The 25,970-nt window shown below is 33.2% G+C and overlaps 1 long non-coding RNA gene across 8 annotated transcripts; it reads left to right on the top strand.

Annotated features, from left to right (window-relative positions):
* LOC148598978 (uncharacterized) lies at positions 1-21,860 on the top strand. 8 transcript variants are annotated; one of them, XR_015918519.1, is made up of 8 exons: positions 1-80; positions 1,119-1,171; positions 1,508-1,579; positions 10,277-10,488; positions 13,123-13,259; positions 18,010-18,168; positions 19,587-20,652; positions 21,751-21,860. It is a non-coding gene; the product is annotated as an uncharacterized LOC148598978 (long non-coding RNA). The 8 variants fall into 8 exon arrangements; XR_015918516.1 differs by adding an exon at positions 847-878 and having other exon boundaries at positions 4-80; positions 19,587-21,860; XR_015918513.1 differs by having other exon boundaries at positions 19,587-21,860.
* The last annotated feature ends 4,110 nt before the right edge of the window (positions 21,861-25,970 follow it).

The raw sequence follows: 25,970 nt of genomic DNA on the forward strand, positions 1-25,970 counted from the left end.
CTGCATAATTCTTGCATTCCAGTTCCAGCAGCATCATCTAACCCGATAGTAGAGAAACAACATTTTTCATCATATCATATGTAGGTGTACATTCATGTCTGCTATTTCAATACTTATCTATACATTTTCTTGCAGTACAATTGTGGCTATATCATACTTACCGTTGATTCCATCAGTATTTTTCATCCGGCAGAAAATCCCTTAATTTTTTTTCTTATTCCCGGAAACCAAATTTCCCCAGTTCTAAGTTGTTATTAATGTAAAATACCCTCCAGTCATATCAAGATTCTGTAGAGGGTTTTTGTGAAGAGTGAATCATTAATAATGGTGTGTAATCATTTTTTAAATCTAATTAAAATTTGACCAATCAGTTGTTCCATTCAGTCACTAAGTAGTACTGTCTCTGTGGATTTCAGTAAACCTTGCCTTGTCTTGTTAATTTTTATTAGATTGGTCTTTTTGTAAAGGGGAGGAGGCAAATTGACATAATCAAGGTATAATGATCAGTGACATAGTTCTTAAATTGATGGAATGAATTGGCTACTACATAGTGTTTTATTCCTAGACACATGTAATTACTTTTCAAATCAATGAAAACTTAGCATTTCACTATTTCAACATGAGAAAGTATATACTGAACAAAATATACAGTTTCTGTATATTTTCAAATAAGTGTTTTTTTTCATGTGTACATTACACTGTATTATTCATTTAAATGATTCTGATTTGTTGGTTAAACCTCATTTACATACATGTACATGTATAAAATTCACAGATACTTGATTGTCAGGTTTTTCTTGTACAAAAATGAATTCCTTCCTAAAAACTGAATTCAATTTATTGTAGCCTTCACAGAATATTTATAGAACATTCTCATTGTAAGTTGCTATATTTAAGATTGATATAAACAATTGAGAGGTACAAATGTACCTTTGTTCATAAATAATTTAAGTGAATGTTTTCTGGAAAGGAAAGTTATTTGTTCACAGTTGTTTTAGCAGATGGGGAAAGGAAACTCAAATATTTTGATAATTCCCAAAATACCTAATTATAATTCCAAATCAATGCTCTAACCATAACTGTACGTAAATACACATTATAGATGTGGTTCTTTGTAGGTATGTGACCCATTTCCAGAGATTTCTTTTGAAAATGTTGAAACAACAGAAATGTAAGTATAGAGTAGAGTAATATGTAACTTAGCATTATAAGAATTTTTTTCATGGAGTCCATAAATAAAAGGGTTGATAGGTTAAGGAAAAGGTTGTATTAAGTGTTGCATTCTTTTTTTAGGTCTTAACCATTTATTGGATAGAAAGTACATCTTGTAATACTTAAGGATTCCTCATGACATATGTTTTTAATTTCTTGTGAAGAATTATTGAAAACAATCCAAATAATTATGGTATATAAAAAAGATTTCTTGTAGCTTTTAGTCTTGCATCTAATATGCCTTTATTGACTGTCTAGGATGTTATATAGTAATGAAAAACTTCTTCCACTTCAGATCTGTCAAATTCTGCTCTGCCTTTAACATACTGGAACATACTTTTGCAAACCTGACCAGTCTTACCAACTTGTAAGTTTATACAAAGCAGGTTGAACAATTTTTTGTTTTGAAATTTTGTATATGATTTGTTTTTTTTAATGAGGTAGACCTAGGGTAAGGGACTTAGCTCTTAAAATCATTGGAATGTTTGTATGCAGCATTTTACATCAATCTCATGTAAGCATCAAAGTAACTTGGACTGATTTCATTCTGTTCAAAATGAAAGCTTGATAGGGTTTGGTAAAATTGGATAGGATTAAAACATATCACTGATTTCAAGAGTTATGTCCCTTACCCTAGCTCTACCTCCTTAAATTAATGTTCAACATAATCTGCTATCTACTTATGAAGAAGAAATGGAGATGAAATCGTAACATATTCCTTTCAACTTCATTTTCAAAGCTGTCATCAGAGATTCTGTAAAGTTTAACATTTTTTAATGGGAGATAATCCAGCTGATACAATGTTGATGATTTTTATTTTTTTATAATTTTGCTTGGTTGCAGGACTATAGAGAATAATAGTATAACATCAATGACTTAAGTACCATTCTGTATAAGAATCAGGCAATGGGTGGCACATCATATTCCTCAATTTGGTCTTTTTTGCCTCAAATATATTCAATACATGTACAAAACAACTGCAAAGCTATTCAAATATATCCTGTAGCATCTGTGAAGTAGACATTTTTTGACTGCTTATATAAGGAAAAAGTTTAGGAAAATGTTCCCGCTATTTTCCACAGTGCATTTCAACTAAATTTTACCTATCAATATCTTAAAAAGACAAATTTTACAAACACTTTGATGGTTGTTTCTGGAGGTTATAGGGTATAAAAAGATACAGGTCAATTTTTCCCAATTCCAATTTGTCCTATTTTTGGTCAATTTGTCCCAATTCCATTTTGCCCAGGTCAGTTCGTCCCATAATTTTAGAAATGGTTTTTGTTTAAGGATATAATGTTTTACCAGACCAGAAGTTTGGTTTTTGTTTTTTTTTGTTTTGCTCTCTTGCAATTTATAATTTAAAAACGGGAAATATTTTGGATTTTTGTTTTGTACAAAACTAGAAAAACCAGATGAGAAGTTGTGATTTTTATCAATTTAGACAGCAGATCAGAAGTAATATAGCAGTCTCCAGAGTCTTTAGATTTTTAAAGCCTGTTAGCATCTGAAATTATCCTACACTACTACAGAAAAATAGTCCCACTGACATATCCCATTACTTATTTTAAATGCAGATAGTTTCGTCCACTTTTAAGGTATTTCTAATATATCATATTTAAATGATTTGACAGTTTCGACCAGAAACCTTTAAATTGAATTTCGACTAGAAAATTTAGAAACTGGGAAAGGCCAGCTAGTTGTTTGTAGTTCAGTTGTGCAGTATGTTGGATGTTTTGTGTTAATTCATCCAGGTGTTCCATGTAAACTGTCATTGAACCTGAATATTTTGCAAACTGACACACTACATGCCACGATGCATGACATATTTACTCATGTGCATATTAAATGTCATTTCACACTCATTCGTAATCAGAAGGATGAATTTAAAAATAAATCAAAGAGTTTAATCTTAACAATTTACAACAATAGATTGTGTTAAGATACGTTTGAATTTGATCACTGTGTTTTCCTTTCATCCCATATTTTTGCAATTTGACGATTATTTGAGGCGTAAAAATTATGTTGTTCTTTGTTACAAATTCACATATTCTTCTAAAACATCGCAAGAGGACAAAGTGTGCTACACAGAAAAGCAGGTTTGTGATATGCTTGATTTCCTCATTAATAACATTTGTCACATTTTTGGCATTCCAATGGGCATTAACTGTGCTCCTCTCCAGCCGATTTGTTCTTATTTTCATACTAGACTGAATATCTTAAGAATCTCGTAAAAAATAAAAATTTAAAAGATGCTAAAACCTTTAACTTTACATACAAATATATTAATGATGTATTGTTCATCAACAAGCCTTCTTTTGGTAGTAAATTGTTACTGTCAGTATATCCACCAGAGCGCAAGATAAAGGAGACTACAGAAGCAGCTTGTTCTGCATCTTTCTGGACCTGCATCTTGAATTTGACAACAGACACCTGAAGTGCATCTTAAAAGGTCTCTTACAAAATACTTTTTTTAGATATCAGGCCTTGGTTGAAAAATACACATTTTCTTCTAAAACAAAGAGTAATGATTGTTTTGTTTGTTTTTTTTTTTTCGTAAATTTTCTTTGTGCTGATATGAACGCTGATTTACTGATTATGACAATAGCATGCATAATCACCACTGGTATATTCAGGCCACAATGGAATCAGATTAGTGTTTGGTAATATTGTTGTTACCCTATTTAAAGTTTATTCATAAAATTATAATGTCATTGTGAGTGCTTTTGCAAACTGATAGAAATACTATCTGTCAGTGTATGCTTTCTAAAACAAAGAACAGATGTTGAAGTGCCAAAAATGCTTTTTTTATTGTGTATTGTCCCATCTTAGATTATAGTTTTGGCATAAATTACATTCATAGAATATAATTAAATGACACATGTTGGAGTGACAGTTAACGTATGCTAATATAGCTGTGTGGATGTCTTGACAAGTCAATGTAGGACAATAAACAAACAGTTTATATATGTGGTGCTATGAATGAGTCAACTTTTACTAATTAATTACTAATGTGGTTATGGAATTTATCAAGGTGTTTTATACAAATTCATCTATCATTTTATTTCATATCTTTAAAAATAAAATGATTCAAATTCAAGGTTGATTAAGTGGGACACATTGTCCAAAACTGGGATGAATTGGCAAAAAAAAATGGGACAAATTGGTTGGGACAAATTGAACATGGGACTAATTGACCAGACAAGGTATACATACTTGGTTAATGTAATAACATCTCTGTTTTTTTCCTTCATGTGCCACATCTTATATACACATTTTGCCTGATTCTTAGACGAAGAAGTACATAAGTACAACTCAAATAACTTAACTGTATGAGAAGGATAGGTCAGTAGTGAATCCTGAGATTTACAGATTAAGTTGGATATCAGTTTTCATTATAACACAGAACAGAAAAATAGGAATTACAGTCACTTGTTTATATAATACAATACTTAATAACACATTGTGTTACAATTTATATTGAATAACATATTGTGTTACGATTTATATTGAATAACATATTGTGTTACGATTTATATTGAATAACATATTGTGTTACATCATTTATATTAAAGTATACAAACGGATTCCTTTCTAAGTGTTTTTCATGTTTTGGCATTTTCAAAAATTACTTTTAAAAAAATCACAACTTTATTAAAGGGACGCCTGGGCCATTTGTTCAATGCCCTTTGCTCTTCTGTTTCTTTCTTTTATACCTCCTGCAAACCAAGTTTGTTTTTATATAGGTTTCACCCAGTCTGTGCTTCTGTCTGTCTTTTCACAGTTGTTTTCTAAGCAGCTTGCTGCATTTTATGAAACTTTATGGGATGAAATATAACCACATGGAGATTTTCATGCTGTCAAGAATTGGTTTGAGCAAAAATAGTAGAAATGATGGCTGAAAGACTTGAGCAAATCTTTGGTCTGATGTATTGTCCACAACTCCTCCTCAATGACTTTGGTCTGATGCATTGTCCACAACTCCTCCTCAATGACTTTGGTCTGATGCATTGTCCACAACTCCTCCTCAATGACTTTGGTCTGATGCATTGTCCACAACTCCTCCTCAATGACTTTGGTCTGATGCATTGTCCACAACTCCTCCTCAATGACTTTGGTCTGATGCATTGTCCACAACTCCTCCTCAGTGACTTGTAGGATTGTTTTGAAGCTTGGTGGCATGTTGAATTACCCTATTGAATATGCATATTGTCAGGATTTTATGTTTTGGCAAAATTTGTTGAAATGATGGCAGTTGGCATTTTTTTAAAATCAATTCATGGGTCAAATGCTTTGTCCACAACTCCTCCTTAATGACTTGCTGGATTGTAATGAAGTGTTAAATTACCATAGAGATGTATGCTTTTGTCAGGAATTTATGGTAAAATAAACTTGCAGTCATATTCTGGCATTGTGTTGTCAAAAAAAAAAATAGTACTGATTTCTATTTGGAAGAGTAATCAAGGGAACCAAGATTCTAGTGGAAATCAAAAGAATGTAATCCAGAGACAAAAGCTAGACATGGAAAACAGACAAACACAAGAAAGGACATAAAGTAACTAAAATAGTACATACATAGTAAAAAAAGTAAATGAGCAACTCGAACTCCACTTGAAACTGGGAGCATGGACCAGGTGCACAGGTAGGGTAAGTGTCCTCAGCTTTTCTAGAAACACCCGCCAAGTTGCTTATAAAAAGTCAAGTCAGGGTAGACGAAAAAGGAAAGGTAAACTATGACACGTTGAACATATTAATTTTCATGGTGCAGATGGATACATTGTAGTTGAGTGTTTTAGAATGGCAGCAAAATTGTGTGTCAAAAGTGCTAAATCAATCCCCCACAAAAATTGTGTCCATCATGAATCATGTGTCCACACTGGTCCCCATATGTACATGGTTCCCCATAGCAAGAGATTCCGAACTTTACTTAGAATTCTGAGCTTTAAGTTTGGAATTCTGAATGTATTATTTGGAAATAGTTTTGAAAGTGAGGACTTAGACAATTTTTTTGTTCATAAAATGTTCGGAAAATATTTGGAAAGTAGGAACTTATTTCACATGGAAAACATTTGGAAAGTTGAACTTTAGAACTTTTTTAACTTGGAAAATGTTCGGAAAATTGGACTTAGAATTTTTGACACTTAGAAAATATTCGGAAAGTTGGATTTAGAATTTTTTTTCCAATTAAAGTATAATAGAAAAGCTGGACTTAAAATGTTTCCTCTTAAATGGTTTAAGCAAGACTCCATATATCATTTGTAAAGTGTATTGATGTAGAAACAAAGCATGTATAATGGTTTGACAGTAATTCTACATTTATGCTCAAGTGTTTGTACTAATACAATTTCAAAGGTTCTAAATCAAAGCACTATACTACAGTACATGTATCTGTGTTTGTGTTTTACATCACAGTGTTAAGATTAAAACACATGTAGTAGCGTCCACATTATACAAGGACATCAATCTGGTTTCAATTCTTCTGACAACTATAAATGGCTCATCTGAAATAAAAAGTTAGACTAGATATACCCGTGTTTGGGTCCTGATAGCTCAATGATACATGAATGTTAATGTACATACATGTACATAGGTAGTATTATAAAAAAATCATTTTAAGTTTAAAATGACTGATTACATAAAGAAAGTTATTTTTCATCTATTTTTTTTTGCTTCATGTGTATGACAGTGACATCACAAACTTTTTAAATGCTAACTTATTGTATTTTAGTGTTACAAGGATGTAATGCTCTTATAGTTTACACAACCTCAAAACCTGTTGTGTGCATCACATAATTGAGGATATTAATGGATAGACAGGCATTCCTGAATTATTACCATTTTATTTTATTTAAATTTGCACACTTTACCTTAAGGGTAATTAAAGAAATATTGAGTATTTTAAATCCATCACAATCCAGAATTTACATGAGTTAATGCCAGCATCTTCCTTTAGAATGCATGATACGTATACTACACATATGTATGTTACCGCTTCCATAATTAGCTATTCATCTAGTTAAGCAAATCATTGGTTATCATTGTCGGTTGTCATTATGTACATAGTATCTCAGTCCTCTGTTGGATCTACCACAGAGTTATGTTTAAGTATCTCAGTATAATATTTGTATTTGTAGTTTAAGTTTTTCGCACATGTAGGTTGGTATGAGTGGCCCCATGAAGCCAGAGATATTTAGAGTGTATTGCAATTTTTGTTTGTTTTGTGTGTGTTATGTGAACCCTAAGTTTTGTTTTAGGTTATAACATGTACATGTATAGATAGTGTTTTTATATGTTTGTATTGGTTAGTTTGATTGCATAAAAGTTTAATGAAACAAAGCTTTTATAATAACTTCAATGAAACTAGCACATGAAATAATACAAGAGAATGGTAAACTTATCATAGTTGTACTTAGAAAGAGTCCCTTTTGGATTGGTGTAATATCATACTATGCATTATGTACAATATGTATGTTGTTAAAGATTACAAACATTCTCCCACGCACATGTCCTTTGGTGTATAAGAGTAATTGCTTGATACAGACATACAGAAAAACACATGTCTTATGCTTATGCACAAGAACACACACACACACACACACACACATGAATGTATAAAGTAATCTAATTTTGCTGACTGGGCAATAACATAGTCTGCAACTCACTATTGATTATCTTTGTTGGTACAATTATACTCTCAAAGCCTCAATGTTTACAAGTAAAAAAATCACCACTCTTGTATACTGCAACCCATACCTTAAAAAGAATGTATGAAATTAAATTGTTGAGGTTTCACTATACATTATACAATCTAGTACTGGGATACTTCAGTATTTGTCGTGAAATTTATGTTACTTAAATTGCAAATCACCAATTTAATATTTCTGATGCAAAAATGCATTTGTCCCTAATAATCAATTATTAGAAATTGAATTAGATTTTGTGAAAAACTTCATGAACTTGACAGGAGGCTGCGGGGTATTAATTCTGTTAGGGGCAGTGTCTAGTTTAGGCCTTCTTAAAGCCATTGAACACTTATACCAATGAACACTTTTGATTTTGTTTTTGCCCAGATTTGAAATCATATGAGCAACAAGACGTGTTTTAAGAAAAAAAAAAAACAGAGGATGTTTACTGTACTGGATACCCTTGTCCATACTCACAGTGTATTAGTAAGTTAGAAGGTTGTTTATTTTTTTTAGTTTTTGTGTAAATTTTTTAAAAATTTTATTTGTGACAAATTTTGTCTCCAAAAAATGTTCAACTATTTCATATCACAAACTCATCCTTTTTCAAAGCTGAATGTTGGTTTTTAATTAACCACAATGGTTAGATAGAAAAAGATTAAATAGAAAGTATTGAAATTCATGGAAAAAAGGAGATAACTCTTTTATTGAGTGCAAAATTTTGTTGCTTTCTTGGGGAACATTAATATCATTTTCTGAGCCATCAATTGTTAATTTTTTAAAAAAGTATGTTGGAACAAAAAATTCTGTGCCGTCCAGATCATAGGGATTGTCCGGTTTCTAAATGGACAGTCTCTTTAAAAATACCCACTTATACAATATTCTATTGAGACATTTAAAACTGACTTTATTCTATTAGATTTGTATCAGAGGTAGGTATTTCAAATATGATTACTTTTGCCTAAGATAAAAAAAATTAGAGGGAAAATGGAAAAAATTTAAGTTGCCATTAATTTTTTGTACTTATAGTATTTGACAATAAGATCACTTAGCCACACCGATTGGTATTTTTTTCTTGGTAATCTGATGTATAACAGTGTAGAAATTGACAACATTTACATGATCTCTGCCAGTCACTATCGCTCATGTGTAAGTTGTAACATTTACAGGATCTCTGCCAGGTACTATCAATCATGTAAGATGTAACATTTACAGAATCTATCCAGTACTATCACTCATGTGTAAGTTGTAACATTTACATGATCTCTGCCCAGTACTGTCACTCATGTGTGAGTTGTAACATTGTTGACAGTCACTTCTGTTTTTAAGTCACTAATATTGTTAGCGACTACTTGCACTCACAATTTCAGTACTTTATATTCCCATATGATTTGCATAATTATATATCACTTCGCCACATTAAGCTGCTGATCGGTGCCATGTTTATCATCATAGCTTCATAGTTCTAGCTTCATACAAAATCAAAATGTACCTCGTCGTGCTTTACTAGTATCAGGAATTGAAACCCATTTCCTCCTAATTTGTTTGGTTTTCTTAGAATTAATTTTCAAATTACATAGGTACCTTATGGAAAATGCATTACAAATAATTGCACTGTTGTATCCTATAGAAAATGTGTACTTTCCCTTCCTTTTTTTTGGTACATGAATATTTTTTGGTGCTTAGCTTTCCTGCAAACTCTGTGGTGACTTTCATCGTTCTCTTTTCAAAGTGAATGATTTTTGGGCTCTTATTAATGAAATGTTTTTCAAAGAAGGCTGTTTTAATGGGCAATGTTAAGGGATGCATTGAATGGATAGGGGCAAAGAAGTCCAAGGCAGGTTATGGGGTCCAAGTATTGAAATGGGGAGGACAAGAGGGAGACTGGCCACAGGCTTGCCTACATGATAAGGCATATGATCATCAGGAATGACTTTCAAGAATCTTCCAGGGACAATGAGTGCAGCTCTTTCTGCCATGAAAAACTATTTGTAAATTCAGATCACATATCCATATAGAACAATAGGAATTTAACCAGGAAAGAATACACTGCAAAAATCAAGGCCACTGCTCATATCCCACAAACCATACTGTTTAATATGTAATTTTATTGATATACTATTAATATATGTTTATAATAAACTATTTCCTCACAGAAATTCTCCTTTTCTTGCTTTTTACACCGTAGGAACGGTCCATGTGTTTGTTTTGTGAAGGTTTTTGTTCTTTTTTTCACTTTTCAGTAGCATGTTTTTCTCATGAGCAATAATTTCACTCAGTTTTTCATACAGTTTTTCACATTTTTCATTTTTATAGTTCTTGTATTCAATTGCTTGTTTATGCCACTTTTATAAAATGTATAATTTCTGCACACTTTATAGAGCCTGGTATGCTGTACTCCCTACACTTTATAGAGCCTGGTATGCTGTACTCCCTACACTTTATAGAGCCTGGTATGCTGTACTCCCTATTGGAATTTCACAATGAAAGGCACTGTACAGCTCAGCGATGGATTCACCTGGACCAAAATTTAAACTATGGATAGCTGAGTGCGCCCTTCCAGAATAGTTTTTATTGTATGTTACGTTTGAAGGTAAGGAATGCTTTATGCTACGATTAACATTTTTGACAAAGTTAGTGTTCATATTAAGCCTGGTCTTCTCAAGTGATTTTGGTCCGTGGCGCTTATTTACTGCAACACAAACATACTCCATATTTTCATGAGTATGTATGATTTTGAATGTCTTTTGTAGTAAACTTCTCTTCTTGAGCCACTCACACTTGCCACATACAAAAGAATGTTTCTTACATAAGTCATATTTTCCCATGTAGTATTGGATAACTGCATCAACTGGATGAGGCATCTTTGATTTAACTCTCTCACAAATTACTCCAAATTGCTTAGTACCTACAGCAAGTGCAGAATTACTCCTTTATGTCAAGTCTATTGAAAAGTTATTCAGAAGCTTTTGGCGTTGCTTTTTTGTCCGTTCTGGCAAGATTTTTAGGAGGCTTTTGTCTTTTTTTCACATTTTTTTGCACATTTTCTGACAAATGTCAATGAGATGCTGAGGCTCAGTTTTTGATTTTCCCTCCTCATACAAATCAACTGCAGCTCTGTAAGCTGAACTGTCTTGGTCAGTTACTAAGTAGTCTACTTCTGTGTTGTCTTTTAAAAGGTCTTCAATGCACTCCCTGGTCCAAGCGTATTCATCACTGATGCCCTTCAACATTGGAATATTAGCATTACATTCATCAGTACATTCAGAGTGAAGTTGGCCTGAGTCATTATCAACATCTAGTGTAGAATGTTCTGAACAGAGGTTATTTTTGTCAACCAAATTAACTATATTATGTTTGTAGGTCACCTGGCCAAAGGCCATGTGAGCTATTACCATCATTGGCGTCTGTCGTCGTCTGTCATTGTCGTCAACAATTTTTCAAAACTATTCTCCTCAGACACTACTTGAGCAATTGGAACAAAACTTGGTATGAATGTTACTTGGGGTATCCTGCATAGAACTATAGTAGGGATTTTTGATCCATCAAAAAACATGGCCGCCTTTACTAAAAATAGAACATAGGAGTAAGACTATAGTTTTTCGCATATATCTCCAAAACCGTTAGGTTCAGCTAAATTCTGACACATTTATAAAAGTGTTCAGCATAATGAGATATATCTGTGGTCAAATTTTCATTTTAATCCATTAAGCCATGTTGGAGTTATTGCCCTTTTTCAAAGTTTTTTGCTATTTTTTATGTTATTTCTTTCAAAAATCTTCTCCTCTGACACTACTTTACCAATTGAAACCAAACTTGGTAAGAATGTTGCTAGGGATATCCTGCATAGAACTGATTTGGGGATTTTTGATTCGTCAAAAAACATGGCTGTCGTTACTAAAAATAGAACATAGAAGTCAGACAGTAATTTTTTCGTATATATTTCTAAAACTGTTAGATTTGACCAAATTCTTTCAATAGCTGAAATGATCCTTATTTTTTGGACTACAAAAGTCTTCAGGCATAAAAGTTGTCAGATGACTCCTTATAAGAGTTATTGCCCTTGAAAGGGGACAAATTACAGGTTTTTCTTACAGTTTTCAGCCAATATCTTGAAAACTATGATAGATAGAAAGAAACTTTCAATTGCTGAAATGTTCCTTATGATAGTCCTACCAAAGTCTTCTTGCATCAAAATTGTTGAACAACTTCTTGTTAAATTTATTGCCCTTGAAAGACAAAATTCATCTAGGTGAGCGATTCAGGCTTCTGGGAGCCTCTTGTTTTAGTTACTTTTTCAGCTGATGTATAGAAAACCTGTTTAGCTGGTTGGAACAGTGTGCATCCAACAACTGAGTAGGGTCTGGTGCTGTATATGCCATCCATTTGTACACTAATACACAGTGGGTTTTTCTTTCCTCGTAGGCAGTTTATTTCAACTAAGTCTTCCTTTCTTCTTTTCATGTCTTTTTTTTACAATGTTTTTATATACTTTATTTGCCCTTCTTTGTAGGCTAGAGGCTGCTGAAGTTGAAATATTGCCACTTAGAAAGATTTTATGCAAGCTTGTTGGACCATTTGGAGTCTGACTTAGGCCAACTAGTACACCAATTGTTAGTTTTGAAGGTTTTTTTCCCTGGTCTTTCGGTTTCAAGTTCCTCATACTGTGTATACATCTTCGAAAAGCATGTACATGATGTGCAAATAAGTCGAAATCTTAATGAGAAACCTCTTTTTTTCTTCTTTGTCTTTATCATAGAGTAGAATACCATCACAGTCAGGACTTTTTGTCTTATGCTCTCTAAATGCATAATTCCATATGTTCTCTGCTTTGAAAAGACACAACACAATGTGGGAATCAGAATTCAACCTGAAAATTAGAAAAGAAACCATATTTAATGTCCTACTAACACTATAGTTATTTCAAATGCAATTTCGATTTATCTCCCCCTTAAATTTAAAGATTTTTTAATGGGGGCATCTATGTATACTGTTCTTATTTCCAGTTAAATTTCTCATACTTTATAACTTTAATTAAGGTTAATTAATAGATAAAGTGCGAAGATTTCTGTTCTTGGGAATAAATTTGCAAATTTTAAGAAAAATTATCCTAAACAATGGGAAAATTGTGCACATATGGCATATATATTTTTTTAATCTACATTAATAAACTGTTTGGTTGTAAGTTAATTACGTTATTTATTATTACATGTCCTACCTTTTTTAGCTCCTTTCTTAGATTTCCTAGCAACAGGAACAGATTTAGATTTTGGTCGCAGTAACTTGGCTGCAAGACTGGACCGCTCTGCCTTCTCCTCAGGATCTGTGTATGGATCATAAACAACCAGTTCATGAGTTTTCCTTGTAAGTCTAATGTATTTAGGTGTTTTTGAGTTGTTTTTCACTGTATAAAGTTTAGTTATTGCTTTGTTGTGAGGGAAATTCCCAGATTTAAAAGTTTATTTATTTCTTTTTTTTAATCCTGACAATTTATAAATTTGAAATATTGACTGATTATTTAGCTTTGATAAGTGTTGGTGTGCTCTTTTGCAAGTTTATTTTTTATTTGTTTTTGTTTCAGTACAAGTTGATGTGAAAAGTTCAGTCGTTGCACTCTTTACATGATAGAGAACAAACATAAAAAATTCTTCAAAGATGCTATTTGATGATCTTATGGCTCTTCTATAGTTATCATGATGACAAGCAAAATTAGTTGCTGTCATTCTGGTACCTCTTATCACCAGCAAATAAAAATTAAATGATAAAGTTAGAAAGTGCATCTTCACTTCACTTAATTTAGAAAGTTTTAAGGAAAATTTCCAAATTTTTGCCATTTTTGTGTATTTTTACTGGTAGAAGGGTGGATTCTACCCTTAAAGGAGACATGACACAAAAAAAATATTTTTGCCATTTTTGGTTTTTGGTTTTATTACACCTAATATATATCGTAAAAAAGCCCCTTGTAGTCACTTACGTCGTTTAATTGAAGATACATTGATTCAAAGTCGACAATGATCCAAGCCATACAAATTTTAATTAGCCATGTGGACACGTGATCGTGCTACGTCATTGGTTCTCAATTCATAGACCGAATGGTTGAAATGCATGGGGCTTCTGCACTTTTTACATGATTTTTACGAATGAGAGTGAAAATATCGAAAGTTTTGCCAGCGAATATATACTTACAGTTGTATCAATTTAAACAACTTTAAGAAGAAAATGATAAACAATGACATAAATATTTAACTTTTACATGTGTGAAGACTTGACTCCACAGAGAGACGACACCACTTCTTTTCAAAGATTACATAGAAATACTTCATTATGTTCTGTCATGTTTGATTGAACTTTTTACAGAAAGTAAATTAAATCGACATTCTAAGATTTAAACTGTTCCGATCTCGATCTACAATGAAAATATTGATTTCACCCCTTTTTGTGGAATGTTACTTTTGACAAGTGTACCATTCCCCCGCAAGTACAACTACAGGATAATACGAACACGTTTATTTTTTATTGGTTTTTGATAATTTTATTTGAAAACCCATAAAGGTTTCGTGCTGAAGCTTCCTCATGTTCCAAATCTGTTTTGCTAAAATATATTTAAACTGACCTATAAAAAAAATATTGTTTGTACTAGAAATTAATGCTCCCTTTAACTCACCTAGAGTCGCCTATTATACATTGTGTATTGTCTAAAATTCTCCATGTAAATTGTTTTTTATTTCAAAATTCATAAGACAAAAGAAATGCAATTATATTTCAGTTCTCAAAGTCATACACCTGCGTCGACACCTGTGTCATGATGCGCCAAACCATGTAAAGATAAAAGAATCCGCCCAAGCTTCCTTTTGGCAACAATTAAGTTTACCGGGCTTGTTAATTGATATAACCCATCTGCAAATGAAGAACAATACACACAGTGTCACTATTTTATTTGCACCCTCCTGTACAAGTCCTAAAAATAGGGTACAAAAATGAAAAGTTGAAAGAAAACGAGAAGGACTTTAGTCTTCTTACTTTCTAAACACTATTATCGGACTCATACACAGATCATTGGACCACTCTAGATTATATATACAAGCTTTGAAGATATATTAATTTTTTTCAGGCACGTGTATACATTTTCAATGCACCAAAATGGAGATCGAGAACCAATGACGTAGCACTTCCATATATGGTAAATGGGTGTTACTTCCGGTTATCATTTATGTATATTAATTAGGTAGTCGTGATAACACAAATAAATCATTCTAACTTTATTTAGCGCTAACCTGATGACAAAATGTTTGTAATACTCGTATCTAAACTTACTCTAGTTTTTATAAATATAAACGTGAAATTTTTGTATTGCTTCAATTATTGAAAAACATAAGTCATAATAAATTCAAAGATATTTTTATAAGATATTTTTTCCATTTTTAATTTTTTATTTTTGGTTTCTGTGGAAAATTTTCAGTACAGGCCGCAAAATCACTCTCCAACCTGAAAAAGGAATATCTCGACTAAACTTTAACAGATTTTCACCTAACTTGGTTTTTGTACTTTTACATGTAATAAAATATGCTTTCTAAATGGTAACTTGAGTACTGATTCAGAACCGCTTCTTGTTTTCTATAGAATACAATAGTGTAAATATTTGTTTACATTCTGCCGGGAACTTTTTTATCCCATTATGGTACTGAGTATTGAGTACAAGGTGGTACCTGATTGGTTGGATGTGGCTTGAAATTTATTTTCATTTCATATTTTACCCATTTATAATGGATGTTATTTTAGTAATAATTAATAAATTGTTATAGGATTGTAATGATTTCTCATAAATGAAATGCAGGTGCTTCATTTTTTTTCCAGTGTATTTTGTGCCGAATTTTCAAGTGTTCATAAAAACTTAAATTTTTACTTAAACTTTTGCCACATGATCATTTACATTTTTTGTTTAGTGCAAATAAAAGCCATGCTTTTCTAGTTTCAGGAACCCATTTCCTCCTAATTTGTTTGGTTTTCTTAGAATTAATGTTCAAACTACATAGTTACCATATGGAAAATGCATTACAAATAATTGCACCTTTGTAGCCTATAGAGAATGTGTACTTTCACTTTAATTTTTTTGGTACATGAATGTTTTTTGGTGCTTAGCTTTGACTTTGATCGTTCTCTTTTGAAAATGAATGCTTTTTGGGCTGATATTAATAAAATGTTTTTCAAAGAAGGCTGTTGTAATGGGCAATGTTAAGGGATGTATAGGGGTAAGGAAGTCCAAGTCAGGTTGTGGGGTCCAAGTAGTGAAATGGGGAGGACAAAAGGGAGGTGGCACACAGGCTTACCTACATGATAAGGCATAGGATCATCAGGAATGACTATCAAAAATCTTTTAGGGACAATGAGTGTAGCCATTTCTGCCAGGAAAAACTATTTGAAAATTCACATCACATACATGTAACCATAGAACATGAATTTAACCAGAAGAGAATACACTGCCAAAAATTTGAAAAAAATTAGAAATCTGATCAGATTTCCCCAAAATGGCTAGAATTTCACGGAATTTCAAGAAAATTTCTGCCTACATATTCCAGTACCCAAAGGCATTACCTACACTGAAATAAAATCCATCATAAATGGGTAAGCTTTGGAATAATTTTTTTGTCAAAAGTGGTTTCTAATTGAAGTTTAGGGGAAAATTCCTACACACCTTTGCTGAAAAAATGATGGCATTTTACCAGAAATATATAAAAACTACAAGATAAATCGGCTCTTGGACAGAACTGTGAATGTATTATATGGACAGGAGCATCAACAATGGCTAATATGGGATGATAACTTGTATATTTTCTGGTGCCATCAGGTAGAAATCAGTTTATGTACACAGGCTAGCATACATGATAGAGCATCAATCAGCTTATTTACCCACAGTTTATGGTTCTCACTTGTGCCACAAAACTAGGTTCAGTAATGTTGCCCATTTGATGAGCCTCACAGCATTAACAACAGTAGGCAGGCATGTGAATCAAAAGGGGAATGTGTTGGTCACATTGCCCCATTGCCACCATGTTTAGTAGCCCTCAGGATGACAGACAATGATTTAATTATTTCTGAGAAAATTAAGGGAGGGGGTGGTGGCAGGCTAGGAGAAGGAAGTAATTTTTATTTATTTTAATTTTTTTTGCATCAACTAAGAATCTTTTTGGAATAATTCGGCAAAATCAATGTTGACTCAGGTGCACTGGGTCAGTGAGTCTCTGCACTTCCCACAAAGGGACCAAGGCTTGTATATCATCTTCAACTTGTTGTGCTGACCTAGCATCTCCATCAGTAGTAGCATACTGAATTGAAATACCCTGTAGTGCTAGCTGGCTCCCTACATCCTTTCCCATCTCATATTCTGACACAGGTGCCAATCTATTGTGAGATGCAGTACATCGTTTATGGCCTGTAGTACACATGACTTCAAGACAAAGTCCTTGTAACTATGCTCCCTTCCAACATAAGAGGTTTTGGGACACAGCGACAGTAATGCATTTTCTGTCTGTGTTTTGCTCTATCCCCAACATATGTGCCTGGGAAGCATTCAGCCCTGTTTTGAACCAGGATATTGTCCATCTAGTGTCAAATCTATAAGATTTTCAAGCTTTCCTTTACTTCTGTTATCATCTTTTACTAGTTCTGTTTTCTCTTTCATGTCTTCTGTATTCAGGTCTATCATCTCCTCTGCTACTCTGTCTGAGTTTCTCTGCATGCCACTTAAGTTAGGTGGTGAAACATTCAAACAAGCCTAAATCTCTTGTGTCTTCCTGTTTCCTATTGGACTGTCTAAACCCACTGATGCCATTCCAACATTTGTAGTTGAAGGATTCGGTCCCAGTTTGTTGTTTTCAATTTCTTTGTAGAGCTTCACTACATCATTAAACACAAACCAACAGTTCTTGCATTTAAGTCTGTACATAGCACCACAACCCCATTTCTTTATGGTATAGGGTTCCAACTGAGACTTCTTACAGGTACATAGAGTAAATCTGTATTGCTCATATGCTGAATTAAACAGAGAAAACATCTGTTCTTCATCAATGATGCCAGAATTTGAACTGAATGTTGTCTGTGTCTCGTCTCTTTTCAGTTGACATGGTCACAAGATCATCTTTCACTAATTGTCAACAGTAGGATCATCATCATTTCCTGACTGGAATCAGCTGTCGTTGCCAATGGTATGTGGTTCTTCTGTGTCAGTTTCAATATGTGTACCATCTTGTTGGTGACCTGCCAAATTCATTGGGATGTAAGTTTTTGAATTATTTTCATCTGATGAAACTGCATTCTCAAACACAAAACATTTCAACCATGGAGTATGACTTCTTGTACCATCCAACATTCTTAGGTGTAGACCTCCTCTTCAGACCAGTTTTACATTTGTTGTGTGGAGAGTTAGCAGGTGTAGACCTTCTCTTCAGACTAGTTTTACCTTTGTTGTGTGAAGAATTATCAGGTGTAGACTTCCTCTTCAGACCAGTTTTACCTTTTTTGTGTGGAGAATTAGCAGATGTAGACCTTCTCTGAAGACCAGTTTTACCTTTTTTGTGTGTAGAATTAGCAGGTGTAGACCTCCTCTTCAGACCAGTTTTACCTTTGTTTTGTGGAGAATTACCAGGTTTAGACCTCCTCTTCAGACCAGTTTTACCTTTGTTGTGTTGAGAATTACCAGGTGTAAACCTCCTCTTCAGACCAGTTTTACATTTGTTGTGTGGAGAGTTAGCAGGTGTAGACCTTCTCTTCAGACCAGTTTTACCTTTGTTGTGTGAAGAATTATCAGGTGTAGACTTCCTCTTCAGACCAGTTTTACTTTTGTTGTGTGGAGAATTAGCAGGTGTAGACCTCCTCTTCAGACCAAATTTAAATTTGTTGTGTGGAGAATTATCATCAGCAAACATTTTGGAATATTTTTGCAGTCCGTTTTGGCACCAAATTTTGATGTGATATTTGCTTTCTAAGGGCCACATTATATACTTTTCAGTTCTTTTGACAATTTAGATTGGAATGTCTTATGCTGTTGATGTTTGTTTAGTCTTAGAAAGGCTCAGGATGAAGTCATTTATTTCTTTTATCAAATAAATTAGTTCAAATAGGATTATGCAAATGTCCTGTAGAGCAAGGCCAACAAGTTGTGAACTTCTAAATCCTGAGCCTTTGGGTATTTGGTCAAATCAGCTGTTGTGAAAAATATTTATTTACAGAGAGATAATCATTTTGTCAGCAATTTGTGAATTGTCTCTGGTTTGTGTATCATTTCTTTAATTTTTTTATTAAAATTTTATATTTTTTTATATCAAAGAAGTACTTTAAATTTCACTTTTATTTATTGTATTTTTTTCCCATATCTTAACCATATTAAGAATCAGGTATTCATTCTAATTTTCTTACTAGTTTTTTTTGTTAAAAACATTTGATTTCTGATAACATAATTATCTAAGAATAATTACCACTTTAGTTTTTGAGAAAATCTTTTGTTTACAAAAAATTAGAGCAGTTTTTAAATGAGTGGTCATTTTCAGATTTTTGCATTTTTCTGGTATAAGAAGGTGGATCATGATGGGTGTGTTTGAATCCAACTTGCTGGATCAAAAGTTGTTAGATTTGACTTGTCAGAATGATAGCACATATATCAAAATTGTGAAAAATCTTCTTTATTTTGAATTTCAGAACTTAACCACAACGAATAGGTGCGAGATCACATTTATCTGCCCTTAGCTTTGCATTGTATAGGAATATAGTTCCTATTTTAATAGGATATTTTTTCAAGAAAATTATTTAGACAACCTTACCTTTAGTTTCTTCGGTTCAAATGAAAGAAGAAAAATGAAAATAATTTAATAAATGTGTTGAATTAAAAACAATTTCGTATAGGTGTGCTTTGGTGAGGTCAATAAGGTCAATTTTTAGCTCACCTTTCCAAAGGCGTCCGTCGTCGTCATCGTTGTTAACAATTTTTCAAAACTTCTCCTCTGACACTACTTGACCAATTTGAACCAAACTTGGTATGAATGTTCCTTGGGGTATCTTGCATAGAAATGCTGTGTGGATTTCTGATCTGTTGAAAAACATGCTGCTGTTACTAAAAATAGAACATAAGGGTAAGACAGTAGTTTTTCGGATGTATATCTAAAACCGTTAAGTTTAGCCTAATTCTGACATGAGAAAAGTGTTCAGCATGATGAGATCTATCTGTGGTTAAATTTTCATTTTAATCAGTTCAGCTATGTTGGAGTTATTGCCCTTTTTCAATTTGTCAGACAATTCCTTGTAATAGTTATTGCCCTTGAAAAGGGAAAAATGAGTTTTTTTTTGTTTTGTTTTTTTTTTTGTTTACAGTTTTCAGCTAATATCTTGAAAACTATGATAGAAATTCTTCTTCAATGTACTACCCTTGAAAGACAAAATTCAACCAAGTGGGAAATTCAGGCTCCAGGGAGCCTCTTGTTTTACTTTTGAAAACCTTTCTGGGTCAAATTTGAGTGGTCTCTGTGTTTAGGTAGCTAAAATTGAAAAATGTTGATAAAAGTTATTATTTTATATGGAAGTTTGAGGTAATTTAAGATGTTTTATTCAGCTCCCAAAATTTCATTTTATTTGAAGCAGTATATTTTTTTTATTTGAAAAAGGCTCTGTGGGAATATCAATTGTGTTCTCGTACCTTCAGGGCTTTAACAGGAAACAAGATGTACTTGATTTCTAATGGATTTCTTACTGGTCCTAATCTAAGAAGTGTGTAAGTAAAGTATTGTAGATAAAACCAGTTATTTCACCGTGGAAATGTCAACAATTTGTATTATGATATGAAACCATTTTCCCAGCTCTTAGCTGTCTTCAACAGTACACATTTACATAATTTCCTTTTCAGACATATAGTAGCACTTTCAAAGCTTTTACTTCTCAGCACAGTACTAAAAACACCTATTTATGTAAATTATTTGCAGTAGTTATCTAGAAACCGTTCTTTGTTCTATTTTTGTTCTATACTTTTAAACTCCACCCTCAGTGATACAAGTTATCTTTTATCTGACAAGAAAACGATAGCAAATAGAAGTAACAGGACTTAAAAAATGTTCTATTGTTATCAAAATTTTCTTCAACGATTTAAAAATTAATCAAGGGAACCAAGGTTATAGCCGTAATCAAAAGAATGTAATCCAGGGACAAAGACCAGACATGGAAAACAGACATACACAACAAAGAACATATAGTAACGAAAATCATACATACAAAGTAACAAAAGCAAATGAACAACTCGGACTCCACTAAAAACTGAGACATGGACCAGGTGCACCGGTAGGGTAAGCGTCCTCTGTTTTTCTAGAAACACCCACCGAGTTGCTCATAAAAAGTCAAGTCCGGGTAGACAAACGTGGGAAGGAAAACTATGACCCGTTGAATAAATCAGTTTTCATGGTGCAGATGGATACACTATAACGAATGAATTGAGGAATTCTAAAATGTTCTCTTATCTTTTTGTATTTGTCATTGTTCAGATCTGGCTCAATGCAACTCAAAGTTGAAATGTTTATGTATGTATTGTAACAATAATAGTATTGAAGATGAGAAACACTTGTTGTTTGAATGTAATTTTTACTCAGATTTATGAGACGATTTATTCACCAATGCCTGTGGCTTTAATAAGGACTTATACCTTTTAGATATCGATAACAAACTTGAATTTTAATATCAAATATATAAATGGTTCCAATTACAGCCAGTTGTGTACATAAAATGTTTTATAGACGAAAATATGCATTCATTTAGTATAATGTTTTAAGTGTTATAGTATATAACATTTTTATCTGCTTTCTGTGGTTTGTTTTTTTTGTAGTGTCTTGTAAGCTGTTATCGGCTGGCATCTCTTATGATAACTATGTTCTTTTATTGATGTGTAACATGTAATGTAAACGATGGGAACACTTTAATAAAATATTATTTGTTGTTGTTGTATTTAAAGAAAACACTTAAGAGGCTGTCCACGAGAAAACCACGCAAAACCGTCTGAAAGTGATATTGGCAATTTACATATAAACTTAAGTGCATCTGGTATTGTCCTATAAGTAACTTATAATTGCAAAACATTATTTTTGAAAAAAAATTAAAGAAGGTGTAGATATGACCGCCATTTTGTTTTGTAGAATTTCCCTTGAAAAATGGTTTTAATGGCTGAGACATGCAAAAGAAGATCCAAAATTAGGTATAAAGTCTGTAATTGCCCCTATCTAAGCCATTGTCTTTAGTCTGTAATTGCCCCTATCTAAGCCAATGTCTTTAGTCTGTAATTGCCCCTATCTAAGCCAATGTCTTTAGTCTGTAATTGCCCCTATCTAAGCCAATGTCTTTAGTCTGTAATTACCCTTATCTAAGCCAATGTCTTTCAGCTGTGTGTATTTAACTCTATCAAACATAGCAAATGCGTAAGTTCTAATAATGACTGAAAAAAGTATTTGACCCTGAATTTTAACCAAGGATTTATATTTGACTCTTTGTTTTAACACATTTCAATGCCCTGTATTTCCTTAAATAACACTTTCTACAAGCTGACTTGTTTCTATTAAATTAAATGCACCCTTATATAGTAAATAGAAAGCAGTTCATGCTGGGCATTTAAAATATGACAATAAAAGGAAGTAACCAAGATTTGGTGGATGTGTGAAATTGAGAAATCGGTGTTTTTTACCTCCTGTGTTTGTGTTTATTTTTTGTTTTTTTTATTCTTAAAGGGTAAAGAAAATTATTGGAGAAGATATAAACCAGGGGGCGTAGCTGGCTTTAAATGATATGCACGCAGGGTCGGGAAGCAACCCTGCCCACCTCGAAGAGGTGGCCTTACGGCCGGGGTCTGGGGCCGCTCAAGGCCCCCAGAAGCTCTGGGGTAGATGGTGCAAAATCCTGTATTCTCGCCATTTCATGAGACCTAAAAACTACTGCTGGAATAACCATTTTTTAAAAGAAATTTCTCTATTTTCGAGTTATCGCACGAAGGGCAGTGAGATTGACGGACAATTTGATTACTTTAGGGTGTTACCAAAAGTCTTCAGGCCCCTAAGAAGAGTATCTCAAAGTACAAATATTATTTGGTTACTTAGGACTGTCCAAAATCTGCTCTCCGTGTCTTGGCAGAAACAAACTTCTCCATCACTTTGCCTAAATCTACTGGAAATTCCCAGTGGATATGCATCAACGCAAGTGCTGCTAATCTGTCATTGTCCATCGTAGATGCCCCGTGCGGGTCCGGGTGTAAAAGGCGACTAAATAGCGCTCAGAACCCTGGCCGGGGGCTAGGGCGCTCTGCCCACAGAGCAACTGGGTTGTGTGCCTCAGGTGGTGGAATGGGGTAAAATCATTAAAATGACACATTTTTAAATTATTTTTACATTGGAAATCAACTCCGTGAATATTTAAAAAAGTCTACCTTGGTGGGAAAGCACAATTGTTCACATCTTTCCATTCTGTTGTTAGTAATTTCATCTTAACTTGGGCCGAATTTAACTGAGAGTCTCGTAGACTTGAAATATATGGGTAAGGTGACTCAGGGACAACAGCTTTGCTAGATGATGCAGCTACCACAGATCAGTTCTTAACGCCATATATGGTGAATGGAATTGCAATGTTACAGAATAAACATCATTACGAAGAGATTGATAGAAGACTGTTTTTTTTCCTCCGTTGTGCACAGACGTGCGTGTTGCCATATGGGGAGCTACGCTCCTGTAAAGTAAAAACCTACAAAAATCATATTTAGTATCAAAATATTGCGGATGCCCTAGTACTTTCAATCTGCCTGTTCCTCCACCTGCCTATTTTAAATCATGTCAACGCTTTTTCTTTTTAACTTATTTTTCTTTCAAGATAGACTTGATATTTGGCATGTGGGTAGATACAACCTCAAGTTGATGTGTTAAATACCAGAATTGGTGACAATTGACCTTGAACTTTGACCTTTAGGAAATATTTTTTGTTCAATGTGGCTGTTCTTAATGTTTCTTATGATGACCACATAGCTTATACCAAGGTTGTTAATTAAGATTATCAGGTTCTAACAAATGACATTTTTAATACACGGTAATGTATTTCACGGGTGCTAATTTTCACGCTTTCTGTATAACAAAAACATTATATGTGATAATTTTTAGAAAAAACAAGTATTTAATAAAGTCAAATATCAAATGAACCCGTTTTTCCTATCGCACTTATTTGTCCTATTCATAAACTTGGAATCGTTCAAATATCAAAACGTTAACTGTAATTTTGTACAAATTGTATAAATCAAATACAAGATTCAAAAGGCTCAATAACATTTTTCGCTGTTTAAATGAATTATAATGTACGAGCATTTAGTTTGTGATAAAATACAGTAACTGCAAAGAAAATTAGAATGTTTACACTGAAGACTAACGTTTTCGTCTCAATACATTTAAGTAATTTTGAAATGCTTGCCATAAGAGGCTTATTTTTTTTCGAAGGGAATAAATATGTATATTATCCTTTAGATCACCTGCTTTTTTGTAACAAAACTTATGAGAAACCCAGATAGAGAAAAAACATCTTAACAATGTATAATATTGTAAGGAGTACGTTATTCAGTTTCCTTGAAAAAATATCTATAAGAAACACCTATAAGAATCATTATAAACATATTTTATCTAAACGCGTTTAAATATCAATTGAGTAATTATAATTATTATGTACTTTTTTATGGACCAATGAGTCATTTTAATGACGTGAGAGTAATATTCACCTTTAGTTAAACCATCTTTAAGCATGCCATGATTTTCTCTAGAATATTGATTCCCTTGATTATTCTTTCAGATCAAACAGAATTTTCTGTGATAGACAAAGGAAAATACATGATTTAACACAACAAATTTGCCATCGTATAAACCCTAAAAACAGTTAAAACTTCAAGGGTTAATACGTGTAAATACAACTTTAAGTAAGCTCTGTACGGCCCCGACAAGTAAAGTAATAAAAGCAATCAGGCGCGGATCCAAGGACGCCCCCCCCCTAAATCGGTAAGAAAAAAAAAATTCACCACAAAGTTCACCCCATAACATTTTTGCCTTGCTTTGCATGGCATTTAATTTAATTAACGCCCCCTAAACTCAAATCCTGGATCCGCCTCTGGCAATGGTGACAGAACCATGACACTTCTTCAAAAGAAACTAAAAAGTCAAATAACGACACGAAAACACATAATAGAATTCCAATTAACAGAAATGCTGTGAAGGTGGATCATTTCTTTTTACTTAAAAGTCAAGATAACATTTTCTGAAATCATACAACACGGTTATTGGAGACAATACACTCATTCGGGACAACTACACTAGTGATGCTGATAATACAATTTGAGTATTATTGATTCATTCAGTTATTGCGTGGGACCTGTGTGTTGACACAACCATAATCTCGATTTTAAAAGCTACATTTGACCCGAAGGGTACTTCCAAGTCTATCATAAGGAATGAATCCTGGAGTTTTGTCTATAGCGTTCAAATTGTGTAATGCTGCATACTTCGGTAAAAATTTTCAGGCGCGTAGCTAGGCGGAAGCTCTAGCTTTCACATACTTTGGTAAAAAAATAAAAAAAAATATATATATCATTTATGTACTGTTGCCCCTATCATAAATATTTATGCCGGCCATGTGTAATGAAGACATAAAAAAGTATCAATGGTCAATTTTGACCACACGAAATGCACTTATTCTTCTCACTTCAGTCTTGAACAGTTTTGTTCAGGACTTCATACGATTTACATGTAAAATTGATAATGCAACGAAACATCGACAGTTATTTTAAGAAGTCATCTATAAATCCACTGATGCTTCCAAAGCCGACGAAATTATTGACACTTCCAGTGTCGATAAAGATATTTCAATTTCTATGGCTACATCTACAAGCCGCTCAACTAATGAAAATTGAGTCTTTTCCTGGGCCTAGCTATTTCGACCTAGGGAAAACATCTACTGACATGATAAAGAAAGATGACTTCAACAATGGAACTGTTGACAAAATTAGGTCGACGTTGAACAGAATTGCTTTTGTACGGA

The sequence above is a fragment of the Perna viridis genome, chromosome 14 (assembly GCF_037379345.1).
Source record: "Perna viridis isolate PV_CMFRI_1.1 ecotype Kerala chromosome 14, ASM3737934v1, whole genome shotgun sequence".
Classification (NCBI taxonomy): domain Eukaryota; kingdom Metazoa; phylum Mollusca; class Bivalvia; order Mytilida; family Mytilidae; genus Perna; species Perna viridis.